Source organism: Pocillopora verrucosa, chromosome 1 (genome assembly GCF_036669915.1).
Source record: "Pocillopora verrucosa isolate sample1 chromosome 1, ASM3666991v2, whole genome shotgun sequence".
Lineage (NCBI taxonomy): Eukaryota > Metazoa > Cnidaria > Anthozoa > Scleractinia > Pocilloporidae > Pocillopora > Pocillopora verrucosa.
This window is the reverse complement of record NC_089312.1, coordinates 26,337,682-26,354,290: the sequence shown is the minus strand read 5'-3', so window position 1 is coordinate 26,354,290 and position 16,609 is coordinate 26,337,682. Positions and strand designations below refer to the sequence as shown.

Below are 16,609 nucleotides of genomic sequence, written 5' to 3'. Positions count from 1 at the left end.
TATGGAACTAAGGTAGCCTTAAACCGTCTCTCACTATCAGATCCAAACACCTCACAAATGATGAACTGAGGAAGTGATGAGATGAGACGTCGATAAATTAACTGGACTGGAATATTTACTGTATCTTAGAGAGAACCAAGTGTAATATGAATACGATATTAAAGGTAATATTTTCTTGATCGCTGCGATTTTTCACTGACGTTCTTCTATCACTGAAATATGCATATTTCAATAGTTTGTACATGCTGTCCTTCAGAAGCATTTTTTATGAAAGTATTGGAATTCAAACGCGCCCTTAAACTACTGTTAACATCGAACGTTAAAATGCAAGGTAGAATTTTAATCGTGAAGTCATTACAGGTTCAGTAAGTATACCGAGATGTGTTTCAAGCTGGTGCAGTCTTGATTTATCTTAAACTAAAAAAAATTCTCTATACCTGGCAAGCAGCTCGGTCTAGAGCCATTCCACTGTCCCCGCAAACAAGATATGACAGACGAGCCGTTCAGGTAGAAATAAGGGTTACACTGGAATTGGTAAAGTACTCCGCCATCTTGAGTTTCATTTCTCAGTATAGTACCATTGCTTATTGTTGTATTCATTGGAACGCAATCTGTACAGAGATATTCAGCTCATCAAGTTTGACACAAATTATTTGCGCCAAAGAAATCAAAGGAATCAAAAGGAATTGTAACTAAGAAATTTCTGGAAATGTGAAGTACGCATTAAAACTAAGCATTTTATCACAGACTATAACGTGACCTCTACGGCCTCACTTGCGCTTTGTGTAGGCAACAACATGATTTCGAAAGCAATTCGATGTTCATAGGTAAATTTTTAAAAGACAACAAAATTGCACGAGCCCGTAGGGCGACTGCAATTTGTAGTGTTTGAAATAATTACTTTAAATCTATTTTTCTTTTTCTAAATTTTTTCTAAAATTTACTTAAAAAATATTTTTCTAAACACGAAGAAAGTCTCTTTACCTTGCATGCAGCTCGGTGCTGAGCCATTCCATTGTCCCCGCAAACAAGATACGACAGACGAGCCGTTCAGGTAGAAATAAGGGTTACACTGGAATTGGTAAAGTACTCCGCCATCTTGAGTTTCATTTCTCAGTATGGTACCATTGCTTATTGTTGTATTCATTGGAACGCAATTTGTACAGAGATATTCAGCTCATCAAGTTTGACACAAATTATTTGCGCCAAAGAAATCAAAGGAATCAAAAGGAATTGTAACTAAGAAATTTCTGGAAATGTGAAGTACGCATTAAAACTAAGCATTTTATCACAGACTATAACGTGACCTCTACGGCCTCACTTGCGCTTTGTATAGGCAACAGCATGATTTCGAAAGCAATTCGATGTTCATAAGTAAATTTTTAAAAGACAACAAAATTGCACGAGCCCGTAGGGCGACTGCAATTTGTAGTGTTTGAAATAATTACTTTAAATCTATTTTTCTTTTTCTAAATTTTTTCTAAAATTTACTTAAAAAATATTTTTCTAAACACGAAGAAAGTCTCTTTACCTTGCATGCAGCTCGGTGCTGAGCCATTCCATTGTCCCCGCAAACAAGATACGACAGACGAGCCGTTCAGGTAGAAATAAGGGTTACACTGGAATTGGTAAAGTACTCCGCCATCTTGAGTTTCATTTCTCAGTATGGTACCATTGCTTATTGTTGTATTCATTGGAACGCAATCTGTATAGAGATATTCAGCTCATCAAGTTTGACACCAAGTGTTTTCACCAAAGAAATCAAAGTAATCAAAAAGGATTACAGCTGAAAATTTCTGGAAATATGAAGTACGCATTAACACTGAGCCAATTATCGCAGACTATTGCATGACCTCTACGACCTCGCACGCACTTTCATTGAAAAGTATCATTTGGAAAATAAATCCATGTATGAGGGTCGTAGTAGATTGCGTGTGCAGGATCATAAAAAGCCATAAGAAATCAGAAGAAAAACGAAAAAACAAGGGTCATATGGCGCACGGACTTCACTCTACTCGGTCCATTCATCATAACTTCGATTCAAACATTTCCCGTCCGGCCCTCCCTCTAAGTCAAAAACTAAATATTTTGAATCCTTTTTCTAATCTCATTACCTGGTAAACAGCTCGGTATTGAGCCATTCCACTGTCCCCGCCAGCAAGATATGACAGACGAGCCGTCCAGGTAGAAATAAGAGTTACATTGGAATCGATAGATTACTCCACTATCTTGATGTTCAGTTCTCAGCACGGTACCATTGCCAATTTCGTTTTTTAATAGGGGGCATGCTGAATAAAATGGGGATATAGAGAGTTACCAACAAGGTCTGAGCAAAAAAAGCGAAACTTTAAATCAAGCTAAAATAGAGAGGAAACTCTAAATAACAATGAGGCCCACAGCCAATTAAGTGGGGTGTGGTCAACAACCTGAAGAAGGAATAAGCAAGCAGTAGAGGAGGAAGCAACTAGAACAGAAGAATAAAAAGATAAAAGAAAGAGAAGCTGAACGCCTTCCATAACAAACCAAAGAGAATGCAAAACTTAAGGCAACCTCAAACCATCTCCTACCATCAACTCAATGTCCTGTAGAGGATACAGACGAGCTATTTACAACATTTACACCCCAAACGAACCAAACAGAACGATCAAACGAACGGCGGAACAAAACTGCCAATCACGACCAAACTAACGCCGATTGGGTCTTATAGCCAATAACATTACGGCTAAACTTTAAATTTTACAAGAACTGGACTTTTAGCCCCTTAACTTTTTTTAACGTCAGTCACCATGCACTACCGACGACAGTCTTTAAATTCTCAAGACTGCCCTCACCCGGACGGTCAGACTACACGATTACACCATTTACTGTTTAGAGGAGAGTAGTTGTGGAAGAGCACGGTGGTGGTCTGCGCCGTCTTAAACGACTTCAAGAGCACCAGAAACAAATCTAGTTGGACTGCAGCATAAAGACATCGTCTTAAACGTAGCTTCATTGCACGTTCAGAAAAGAGGAAACTCGCTGTTTTCCCGAGATCTAAAAGTGTTGAGGTTATTTCGTACATGGTTACATACAAATAACTACAATTATTTCACAACGATCACTTTCTTCTGCACGCGTGGTTATCCTTTTCCTAATTTTGCACACAACTTACCTGGTGTCTGAGTGTCATTTATATCTGCAGCATACAGTTCTAAAGCTTGTTTGGTTGCGTCTCCGATGCTGAATTTTCCGGTGGTGTGGATGTCAAACAGACATAGTATGTTATCGCCACACTTATCTTTAGCTTCTTGACCCAATGTTGCGTTTTCAAACGTCAAGTTGGCTTGATCCAAGAATATCGGAACATACTCCGCAACGACATGAGAAGAATGGTTCTTCCCTTCTTCGTATGTGAATAAAGAATCATTGGCTGAAGTGACCCCTAGAACGAAAATAATGCAATTGTTACCCGAATCGTCCACAACCTAAAAAAAATCTCCGCAAATCCATACATGCCTTGTCATGTTCAACTGGACACCTAGCACAATATATTTCCTTCCTTGTAAAATCTGATTTAAGTTTCTCACTGATTGCAAGTCGCAACTCTAACATGCCAGAAAACATATCTTTTTCAAGGAATATATCAACCCCCAATATGTGGACACCATCGGTGTCGCACTTGTAGTCGAAAATAACAGGTTTTCAACCAAAGAGAATCAAATTAAGAGATTGATTATCGCTCATCCTACTTTTCCAAGAGTAACTCCTTTGAATTAATTTCAAGCAGGAGCTCCTGTTTCAAGTTATTTTTATGCCGTGCTTTGGTATCCGGTTGCCGGGGAAAATTTTACATGTACTTTGTTTGCATACGTTTGGATTTCAACATGAGAAAAATGTTCGGGACAATGCTGCTCAATTCTGAGTAGTCGTGGATTATTTGAACACGAGTGTGCTATAAAAATCATAGACTTAGAAATATGGCCTTTATGAAGGATGTAGTTTGTTGGGTTTATGCCCTCTCGATTGCCATTGACCAAAAAGAGCATTCTAAGCTTATCTATAAATTCGTTTAAATCAGTCTGATCTGTGTTTTACAAACTATGTTGGCTGAGGAACGTAATGGTGTGCACGGTACTTACATAGCTGACCAAAGTCTTTATGAATGGTGGACTGATTCGAGTTATGGTTCAAGGTAGTTCCATTGGGAAGCAAAAAGTCGTTCTCTTGATTCTCGTCCCAGAACCCCAAAAGACCTTTTGTAGCTCCTAAATAATATTATGTGACGAAAAGTCTTTGCTCGATCAAACAGACATAACTTATCTAGGAGTGTTTATCGGAAACTATCAAAAATTCCTGCGTTTGAAAGTCGTTATTTCGTCAAGACATCTTACTAACAGAGCAATCATAAAATTAATAAATGAATTGAGGTCATTCCTTTTCTAGTCAATTTTTCTTTTTACAATAGTTGAGCTAAAAAGCCTGAATTTTTTAAAGTTTACCACATCAATATCCTTTCTTTGCCATGAATGTCACTAGAAAACCATGCACGTTTCAAAATTTTTTACCTGGAAAAATCTCTTTTGAAGTGAATTAAATCTTTGTGGGAAACGAATACAAGAATTACCCTTAAATGTTGGTGGTATCATCAGCATCATGTTCAAAATATCCTCCACTCTCTGGAATGTCATGGATACTCCAGAGTTAAATATGATGGAGTGTTTTGATTCGTTGCTATTCTTTGATACTGAGAATCCATTAAAATCCAACTTCGAAAACTCCTCGAATTCCACCAAGTCTCCATTGACCAAAATTTGGAAAATCCCTGGGCTGCCAATAATGTGGACCTAAAGATTAGGATAATAAATAATGTTCATGTTTAAGTACGTTGGCTCCTGAAAAAACGCTCTAATCATCCTTTCTCGCTTCTCCGATACATGCACTATCCTTCAGCGAAGGTGAAAGGTTTAGTAGATTATTTTCTGGAAAGACAGGAGCAACAGTTCAATAGAAGTGACTAACGTTTCGACAATCTCAGCGCAAGTTATGATCAGAGTGCGATCTTGCTGACTCTGTGAGTGAAATCCGCTCAGGTTGTCGAATGGTCGGTCAGTACTATTGCCAGGAGTCCTTTCCGGGACTTCCTTTATTCGCATTTGAATTTTTTCTTCAACTGGTTTCTTCTTACTTTTATCACCATTTTAACACCAAGTATATTTTTTTATGGTCTGGAAAAAGGTGAAATAAATTACCCCACCAGAGGGTAAAACCGACACAGACGACAATTCAGAATCATCTACAGAGGCAGATAGTGTCACGAAAATGCTATTTATCTTTTTTAATTTCTAAACTGAATAATGGCCAAATGATCACTTAAAAATGATAGAGCGAGGAAAGCGCTTAAATGGTCTATGATATAACAGGATTATATTACCTGCACGACATCCGAGACATTTTCCTTCATTGCAAACGCTTTAAAACCAGTGGCAAGAGTATTGCTGCCATTATCTTTGATTAAAGGCTGCATTCGTCCCTGAAGCTCAAAGCCAACAGGAGGTATCTGGAGGACATGATACTCGCCATAACCATTGAAAGAGTATTGAACACCGTCGAGTGTAATCATGTGGGGATCTCCGCTTCCAATAGCTTTTTTTTTTTAATAAATAGCAATGAAAAAACATTAAAACAAACAAACAACCATAAATTGGACCGCTAGTTGACATAGGAATCAGTTTTTCATTTATTTCCTATGTTTTGAAGATTCTATGAAACTATTACATTGAATGACAAGGGAAGCTCAAAACATCCTCTAAACCTCCATAGAAAGATATTTTTCTTTTTACTTTAGATCTTTTAGCGGTAACAAAGATTTGAATTGAAGATCGGATTCATCATGTTCTTTCATCGCAAACGCTTTAAAAACAGTGGACTGATTACTGTTGTCATCATTACTGATTAATGGCTGCATTAACTAGATATGTTCAGATCAATCTTTTTTTTATCCTTTTTTCTTTATTCGCGATCGCTCAAAGTGTTACACGGATTAAAGATGCAAATCAGTTTGAACCAGATCTTTCTACGATGAAGTGAAGAGACCTCATGGGGAAAAAAGAGTAATCGAATTGTGTCTTTAGGAAACACTTGCCGTTGATTCAATTAAATTTTAAAAACTAAACAATAATTGCGTCCAATTTTTTGTATGTCCCTTAAAAAGCTCCACACCAAAACGCCTTTTTTTGAAAAATGCACTTGGCTTTGAAGAGCCATCGTTTAACTAGGATAGCCTCCCTAGCAAGCTTCTCTATGCAGCTTACTCACCTGGCTTTGGGGGTTCGTAGCCAGAGCTGTTATCTGAAGGTCTTTTCTCAAAGTAACGCTCACATTGTTCTGAGAAAAGACAGCAATCCAAAAAAGGAACATAGTCTTGAAAGAAATGAGACAACACTGGTACCCCAGCCTCGGTATGAAAACGATTCAGGGATCCCCCGGTGGGTGGGCCAAATATCAAGTTTCCTCGTTCAGTGTAACAGCATTGCTGTCCAGCACCTTGCACACTTGGAGAAAAAAAAAGTAGCTCAGTATGAAATACTGTAGCGATGATGTAGTATGTTCTTGGGTCTATCAAAAGATACTGATATTCTATACATATTTTGAAGGGATGGATGATATTAATGGCACGTACCTAGGTATATTCGTCGTGAAGCAGAGGTTGTCATCTAAATCACGGACACTAATATGGTGATGGGCACTTGGATTGCGATATTCGTCTATTGCAAATCTACCACGGTCCACTCGAGCTTGAAATAACGATTTTGGACAGGGAAGGAGGGAGGCATCATCTGAAAAAAAAAAGAATGGGAATTTTCAAGTGTCGCAGATGATCCTGAGGATTTATTATCGTCTTTTTTGCACTAGGGTTACACAAAGTGCCATTTGTGTTTGATTGAACTGTATTTTTCCATTATTCCAAAATATATTGTTTCTAGTACCAATCCCATCGAATATCACTTCCCTAATTGCAATTCTACTTTTTCTATAAGGCATCATTGGGCCAATTAATATTTGTGAGGAAATAGGGGAAAGGAAGTCTGGCCATAAAGTATTTAGTTCGAAGTCGTTATGCGTAAGTATTCTAAGGAGTCCGAGGCTGGGGATTGACCTTCTTACAATTATTTCTTACAACGTGATTGTATTCAATAGTACAGCCTATTCTGCCTTTCGTTTAAAGAACCAAACAATGTTACCTAAATATATCATTGGATTCGGCTGCCTATTGTACCAGGAGATGCATCTCTGCTCAGCCAGCTCAGAGTTCGGCCAGTAAAACAGATCGCTCCAAATCCACTCCGCCTTGGCATTTTTGGAGTTACCGGCAATCTTTTTTACTTGCAATAGCGTAACAAATTGGTTTTTCTCAGTTCTGAGAAATTGTGAAAATAAAACTTGCGATAAAATCGGTCATGGCCGATACGTTTCAGTTTCAGTCTCTTCAGACCAGCCATGAGGTCAGCAAATATTAAGAGAAGGGAAAAAGTAATAAAGCAGCTGGAAGTAAACATATTCCCTCCCGCCGTGACAAGAAACCCATCATTGAAAGGTTGCCCTTAGTTGGCAGATTCTCCTGTTAGTTTGTTGTTCCCCACAATACTCCAAGTGGAGAGAAGAGAGGGAAAGGAATTATTGCGTGATATCGATACGGGATTAAGTGTTTTTAATTTTCATGGTCAGTGAATATATGAAATTAAAACCCCGTGAGCTGTAAATTTTTCGCTTTTCACCATACGTGAAGCTCAAAGTTATTTATCCGATTTTTCGTGATGCGTTATTTCTACTTTTTGATACGTATAAAACGTGAGCACCCCCCTTCCTTTTCCCTCTACCCCTCCCCCCTTTTAAACGGGCCTATTCGAACAGAATGAAATGAACACAAGTTGAAAACGTCCCTAATTCTGAGAGCTTGTAGTGGTTTATGGGCTGGGCTTCTTTTACGTAAGCCATTCAGAATTCTGAACAAAAGCAAATCAAACATATCCAGAAGAAACACCCAATCCTAGTCAGAAAGTTTAGTCTATAAACATTGTTAATGATCGCTATGATTTTTTTCTACAATACAGGCACTGGAATAATAAAAAAATGACTAACTGAAATGCGAGGTTCAAATTTTAACCTAAGTTAATTTTCTGCTTACCCCTGTCCCTCTCCTTCTGGGACAATGAATTGACTTTCCCCAGTATTCTTTTGTTCTTCTTTTAAAGTAAACTTGCTATGAAAATAGACATCTTCATCCTTTATGGAGAAACGTGCTAAAAAAACAGCCACGGTAAGAGTGTCATCTCCAAGGAGGCTTGAATCCCAAGTGATACTAACAGGAACGTTTTCACTCCACCTTTCCGGAATCAGCCGAACAACAGGAGGCGTAGCCCTATTTAAGCTCACTGTGGGAAAAGTGTGATAAAGACTCTTCTCACAGAGGTTTAGTAATACCAATAGTCGTAATTACACGAGCGTTTACGTTACAAAAGCTTGACAGAACTGAAATATACGTGCACAAGTAATAGCAGACTTCTTACATCAAAAGGTTAGTTTACCTGATGTTACATTTCCTTGATAATCGAAACTACGTCCGTTATCGACTGACATTCTAACAGTCAGCCTGCCTGTCACACTGAGAATGGGAACTGTGCAAGATGCTAGTGTACTGCTGATGTAGCTTCCATTGATCAGTTTCCCTCCGGGATGATATTTGATGATTCAAAGCAAGGTCCAGCGATAAAAATTTTATCGCCACCAAGCATCTTTACAGAAGTTGGAGATATAACAAGATTACCAGATCCTACGAAAAGTACAATTTGAAAACATCTACCATTAGCGTCATACATGACTTGATGAAATTATCTTTGTTTCTGTAAGATGTCATTACTTACCACCCACAGCAACGAATTACATATTTCTCCCTTAGCGTTCACGATCGTTCAAAATTTCGATGATGTGTGGGTAGATCATGACAGATGAAAAAATTGGGATATCTCGGGCAATTTAGACTCAGCTTATTTAAAAACTAATGACGTTTTAAATTTATGTAGTAAATTTTAGATGCATGTCATTTATGCGGATTTTCTTACCATTCTTGTCGCAGCCAGGTGCGACAATGTTTGCGCTCTCTAAACGGAACATCCATCGTCCAGGACTTCCTATATTTGAAGTGGAAGTGATATTGATAATCGCATCTTTGTTTGATTCCGGCATGTTAAAATATGTTGTGCCGTCACCAGCGTTGAAGCCTGCCTGTTTAGTACGATCGAAAAAAAGCAACTTTGAAACATGGAGAAACTATGCTAAACAAAGATGTTGCCATATTCTACCTGTTAAGCCTTGAACTTTACCCTTTTACACCCTAACATCAGTATGCATATTCTCTATACTGATCTTCATACATTTCCTAAGGTGTAGGAAAGGAGAATTCTGTCAGTAATCAGTACCTTCTTTAAATTGATGATCATTTCCTTTATTCCCGTGACCTTAATGATTGACTCTGGGGAAATATTGTAGGGAGAAATTGGATGCTTATCACTCTTAAAGGTTAAAGGGTTGATGGACCTGTGCTCTTAGGGGAAGTGTTTCTAATTAGGAAAAAGACTTGAGCTTCCTGCTCATACCATTTGCCATCTTCGTATACAAAAAAAATTTGTCTCTGGTAAGAAATATGACCGAAGCCCGTTTCGACAAGCTGTGAGTTTAAAAATTAGGTATTCAATATAATATGTTCTCTGCTTATCTACACCCTGAGTAATGTATTTTTAGTATTTTTTTTTTCTTTCCGCGACAAATTGCAAAAATTACTTCACTTCTGATTAGTGAAGACTCATTTCATCAAAATGCCACCGTATTTAACGACGAACACCAACCCTGTAAATCAGTTGAGGTTTTGTAGGGAAAAATATATATAAAAAAATATATTGTATTGCAAAATATGAACGGCTAATTGGGAGGCAATTTATTCGCAGGTTAGAAGGAATCATCCAAGAATTTGAAATGTAAAACTTACTTAAGTTAGCATATCGGAATTCGAATTAATTTTTCTATGGGGTGTCCATGCCGACTGAATACAATTGCGTTTCTTTCCTCAGATCTGTCTGCTCAAAACAGGTGCTGTAAGCGATCTTGGCTTCGAGAACCGGAAAAACTCCATAAAAATCAATACCTTCGATTTTTTCTTTACACATAAAATGAAAAAAACAGGTTAATTTTTTTGTAGATTTATCCCACCTCTTTGAACCTGAAATAAGTCTTTTTTTTATGTAAAGTGGATTATTTCTTAGATTTTCTCGGATAATCCTTTGAGCAATGTTTTGTGATACATTAATTTATTTGTTCAAGAACCATTAAAGTTCTGTTTTATGAAGTCCACGTTTTGTCATTACCTAACCACAGCCATTCGAGAGCAGGAAGTACATTTTCAAAACCGTGATGAAATAGCCAGAAATTAATCATGCAAAACAAAATGCTCCACGAATCACGGATTACTTCTAAATAAAAAGATTTATTCACGTGGACATGAAAAGATCTTTAAACACGATTCACGAATAAAGAAAATTTAAATCAGGATTCACGAGATAAAAAAAATGACCATCACGCTTCAGGTAAAAAGTAAAGGAGACCCTCCATATTTATCACTAAGTCAATATACCTGCGCAGGCGATCCTCCTAGTCCCCAATCATCTCCGCCGGCTGACGAGGCCGAAGTCCAAGAAATTTTGTTATAATTGAAGATTGCAACAGACTGTACACCATTGGTGACAAGAACCGCCTGGAAAGTGTTTCTCTGACAAAAATAAGCAAACAAATTGCCAAAATTCACAACGTTAAACAGTACTTGAGCTTTTTTAGATTATAGGGCCACTACCGGAGAGGAACTTGAAAAAAAGATGAGCAAAAGCAAATTGCTTAGATTCGTCTTCGATTGAAACAGCACAGCTCGCAAATGAAGTTGCTCGATCACACCCATATGGTTTAAAGGTTAAAAAACGCCGTCAAGCGGTGAGGGTTGTCCAATACACCCAAACCGCTGCGAATCGTCAAAGGCAGTTGACGAATCGTCAAACCGGAGGTCGATTCGCGGCTCAGTGGTGATGTGATACCGGAAGTCTGAGAAACCATCTCTTATGACATGGAAACGCATACCGGAAGTCAATTTGCAAGAGACGCAAGTGTCTGCGATAGGGGTTGAAAATGTTGTCGAATCGACACGAATCGACTCGAATCGAACGACTCGTTACAACAAATGATCATGACGACCCATGTGATGTGCAAGACACTGCAAATCGACATCCGGTATGACGGATCGTCATTTGCTGTGACGAGTCGTTCGATTCGAGTCGAATCGTGTCGAATCGTGAACATTTGCTACACTGTATAGTCTAAAATATTCTGACGATAGACTTCCGGTCGTTTCACGCTTTAAGAACGTGGAAGGCTCATGTTGTCATGTTCTCGTACCGTGCTACTCATTTTCACTCATTGCTCACGTGCGCGCCCCTCGACTTCCGGTATGTTAACGCACGATTCGACTTTTGGCATACCATGGTAATTTCACATATTGCTTACGCCTCTCGACTTCCGGTATGTTAACGCACGATTCGACATCCACTGTGACGATTCGTCAACGACCGTAGACGAATCGCAACAGTTTGGGGTGTATCGAACATGTATGAAAGCGGTTGTATCATTACTCGACGGTAAGCATATTCTGTGGACACTTACTCGCTGAATAGCAATTTATCCGGCCCGAAGAAAATATTATCCACCCTCGGAGTAACGAGGGCAAGGAATTATGTTACCATACCTTTAATTTTCAACAACAACAAAAAACAAAGTTTAAAGCTTTACTTGAATAACATTTCTCTTACTATTTCGATGAAGCTGTCATAAGCACCGTAAAAGGGCACGTTGTACCACGTCGCAAATAGTATCCATTTGGCTTGAAATCCTTTTAGATCCGAGTAGACGCTCATAACGTCATCGGAAGCTTGTTGAAGAAGCTTAGCATTTGTGCTGCTCACTCGGTAGAATACTTCTCCACCTTCCCATAAATCAACATCTGCCCAATAGGGCGCCACAATTCGAAATTTGTCACCGCTAAGAGGAAAGGTATCTGATTCATACGAAAGACTTTCGGTCGCAAAAGAAATTATGCCATTGGTGTTGACCTAAGGATCAAAAATTAAGTAAGTGTGGTAGTTATCCATCCAGAATAACTCTGAAGTCGGGAGGGAGAACTACATTCAAATCCTATGTAAAAAATTATTGAGACGTAAGGTTAGGCAATGTATAGAACTTCGCCTTTTCCCTCTTCTTGAAAAATTGTATAATCTCAGTACAACAGCAAAAGCAGTATCTGGTTAACAAAAGGACATGGGTGATATCTCGGTATCCATTATGCCAGGCTTACTGTTTTCAGATCGTTTTCTCCGGCGTATTAAAATCCTACCAGTTGTAGTTTCCATCGTATTTTGATAACAGAAATACATCATTTGTAATAAAGTTCGAGTCCATTTCTGAGCTGACCGAACAGTGCGAAACCTCTGGCGGATACTGGCATTAACACATCAATTATGATAAATGGTTATGATAATTATGGTTAGGATAATTAATGGTTATGATAATTAGCATTGTTCTACTTATTATATAATTCAACTTCCAACGTTTTGCACATTAATTAACTGAAGATGACAGAAACATGGGGGCTGTCCTGGTGTACCGGTACACGGGGGAATTCCTTTTGTTTTCACATCCACACATGGAGTTGTGACGCAGTTCGTTAATGTTTCGTTCCTTTGTGTACCGGTACACGAGGACACAACCGAAACATGTATTACAGACATAAAAGTTTTGGCGCTTTCTCTAGATTCTTGACTTGCTTGCTAATACCCATTCTGAACAAAGATTTCGCCATAGAAAGCAAAACACGAACGTAACAAACTAAAGATTCATGATCAGCGACGGGAGCTTTTAGTTCTAACCTTGACCTGAACACCGCTCGCGAGAAACCGTCTTTGTCAGTCTTCGAAATCTTTGTTTGACACAGGCGGTTCTCCTTCGTATTCCTGAACCGTACTCGAACTTCTATTTCTTCCTTACTAGCTGAGTACGATTTATCCAACTCTCGTAAGCGCTTGCTGACAGTAGGTATAGATCGCTATCGGATATTATTTCAACATTATTTCAACGCTGACTAATACAAAATAACAAGAGATGTGAGAGATTCGTAAGCGTCAAATTTTCACAGTTTTCTACGTCATCACCCGCTAACTCGTTACCAGTTTACGGGACACTTTTAAGACAAAATACTTTAGGACCCGAAAAAACCGAGATTTAATTTTTTGTAGATTTTCTTCTATTGGAGTTAGTTTTTACATATGATAAGCCAATTAAACGTTTTTTGTAAACGTGCATTACACTTCTGTGAGAAATATCTAGAAACATTATTGACTTCGTAGCTGAAATATGTGAGATTTTCTCTGCAGAACGTTTTTCAGATGAAGCAGTTAATCTTTAGTTGTGCTCCATATTGATCAAATGCGCCCAAAATTTCATTGATTCGTGAATCTGTTTTCGTCAACGAAAAGAACTCTCCTGCTTAAATCAAATCTAGTTTTAAATTTGGATTGTTGCAATCCATCCTTAGGTTTGGCAGGATGCGAGATGAGGCTTAAAATTCGGGATGAAAATTACGTAAGCGGGATAGGGCTATAAGCGGAATCATTATTCAGCTCAATTTTACGAGTCATCCGATGCTCCCGTTTACACAACTGCGTACTACGCCGGTTTTCTCGCCTTCGTAAAAATATTGTTCTCACGAGTATGTCTGAGTGAACACCCCATTCTGTATGATATTATTGGCGGTTCTTTGATGATTTCCTTTAGCAACGGGTATTACTTGTCGTTGAAGCTCTATTTTCTTATGAGGTTGATGAAGTCTGTTGTATCTTTGAGACATGACTTCTGTTGTTGCGCGATCGGCCAAAGAATATTATCTATGTGATAGGATAGCTTTTCTCTTGGTCCTTCCTTAGATGGTACTTTTTTGTCTCACTTATGAAGACCGTTAACACAACTAGGCAGAACCGTTTCTTCAGCCGGCTAAATATGCTTTAAGCAAGTCTTTGCCTTCCTCCTTAATGAGGGTTCATTATAATGATTATAAAGGCTCAGATTTTTTTCATTAGTCAGCGGTGAACTGTGTGTAAATAGAGTAAGAAAGATGGTAAGTTTGTGCTCGGTAAACAACAGCGAAATTAAAAAAACATGACGCCATCAACATCGCTGATCCTAGCAGCATGCAGGACGTGTGTCATATATGAACTTCGTAATGGATCTCGCTCACCATAGAGCTTCTGTGGCTCAGTGGTGCGGCATCGGAGCACGGAATCCTAAGGTTGAGGTTCGATTCCTCCTGGGGACTCAGAATTTTTTCTTTGCCCCACGCTCGTGAAAAGACGAAAAATATCTTTCTTTTATTGAATAATGTTCATACTATCTAGATAGGAGCATTCTGGTAACATCGGATATCAAACATTGAGAAACTGAATAATAATTTTATATTTCCTGGCGTTAATTTTCATTCCTTCATTGCTTGTTTGCGGGCATTTTTCGCAGTCTCTCCTGAGTAAGCCTAAGATATTAATCAAAAGAATTTTTAAAAGAGTGGTGTGTGTGACAATGAAAAATGTTGACTGGTAGGGATGTTCACCCTCATTGTACGCAGTTCCTACAACAATTTTCTTTACCAAAATTATCAAATGGTGTAATCAAGATACATTGACATGCATCATACTTACATAGACAGAATTGTACTTCTGACCAAAGAAAGGGAATGGCATCGATATCGGTATTTCTCCGGAGCTTGCGTCGTCGTGATGACGTAGCCAAGTTTCTCCCTCGTTACAAGCTCCGAAGGGATAAAGATTCGCAAGTACAAGAGCTTCAGAAATGGAAAATTGTTGGAACGCAAACAGCACAAATACCACGAACTTCATTCTTCGGGAGAATTCGGTAGAGACTACACAATTTACTCGACGAGGCAAAAAGTCAATCTGTCGATTTCAATGTGTAGTTGTTAATAATGTGAAGCGAACCTATTTTCAGTAATTAAATTTCGTTTTCTTGAACTCCTCCTACTTTTCTGCGCCAATATTAAAGGTGCTTGAAGTTGTATGAATCAAGCAAAAGGTCATATCCTCTAAACAAACTCACACGTGAGTGAATCAATTGCATAAAGGACACGCGTGATAGATCGCAGGATTGTTTTTGACATGGCCAGGCGAAGAAAAATCCGTTAGACTTCTGTTATTCATGAGAAATCGACACTAAAACCTTCAGGTTCTGTGGCCCGGTGCTCTACCACTAAGTTATACAGATACTTTCCATAGTAAGCAAGGCCATCACTACAGGTTCATATTCGACACACGTTCTGCATATTGCGAAAATCAGCAATGTTGAAAGCGTCTCGTGCGAAAATAGATTAAAAGAGATGGTTAACTTTGAGCTCAGTAATGTAATCGAGAGAGACGTTTTTTTTCGTCTTTTCAAAAGAGTGGGATTGTATATATGTATTTATTCTATAGATACTTATGAAATACCAGGATTTTTCCTTTTACTAAAAAATCATATCTTCATCGCACGCACCCGGTTCTTTTGAAATTTCATCAGTATAAATAAAATAAACAGAACAATACATGGCCGCTTGGGGATACGAATTTTATCTTCTCGTGCTGAAAGTATCTCTCACAAGTTCGCTTTGCTCACTCGTGAGAGATACTTTCAGCACTCGAAGATAAAATTCGTATCCCGCGCGGCCATGTAATATCCTCTATTTATGCAGTATATTTAGATAAAATATTTGTATTCATAAAGAGCGCTATAACCTCTGTTCGCCGTTATCGGCTATTACGTAACTACGAAGTAAGCTGCGATGTCATATAAAAATTTTCTTTGCTTTTCCTAACATGGTTTACATTCAGAGAACGTTTTCGAGATTTTTCCATGTACTGTAATAAAAAAATTCTAATAAATAAAATATAGGCTGCCGAACATCTAAGTAAAAAATTAATCGAGTCGAGAAGCATGGAAAGCTTTGATTTAAATGCTAATAGCTAAATTCATTGCAAACCTTTGAAAGAAGCCTATTGCTTTCGACGTCGCGGCTTAACATTTTAACTCACGGCTGTTTGAGCAGTTTTGCAGATTTTGCCGGTTTATCTTTTTATGTTACCTTCTGACTAGCATAAAGTTTTTGCATAGGGCATGAGGTACACTTTTAAGATAATGGTCTTTGCTGTTTTTATACATTTTCTCATCAGCGGTAGCAAATGATTTTTCGATCAGTTAATGTTAGTGTTAATTTTCTTGTATCAGGGAATTTAATTATTAAATGATGCCAGCCATCTTTCATGACCAGGTCCAAAAAGAGTTAGAGCGTCCTATTACAGACTTTGTATTGCCGCCAGAATTATTTGGCGGCAACACAAATATTTGACGTTTTTGCCTTTGTCGCTTTTTCATTAAGTTCTCTTTGTTTTTACTTACATTACTTTCATCGATATTGTGCTGCTTTTTTTCATATTTTTTCTTTGTT

At 38.3% G+C, this 16,609-nt stretch overlaps 1 pseudogene; it reads right to left on the bottom strand.

Annotated features, from left to right (window-relative positions):
* The window catches only part of LOC131771679 (sushi domain-containing protein 2-like), a 16,245-nt pseudogene extending 1,234 nt beyond the window's left edge, over positions 1 to 15,011 (bottom strand).
* Between the last annotated feature and the right edge of the window lie 1,598 nt (positions 15,012 to 16,609).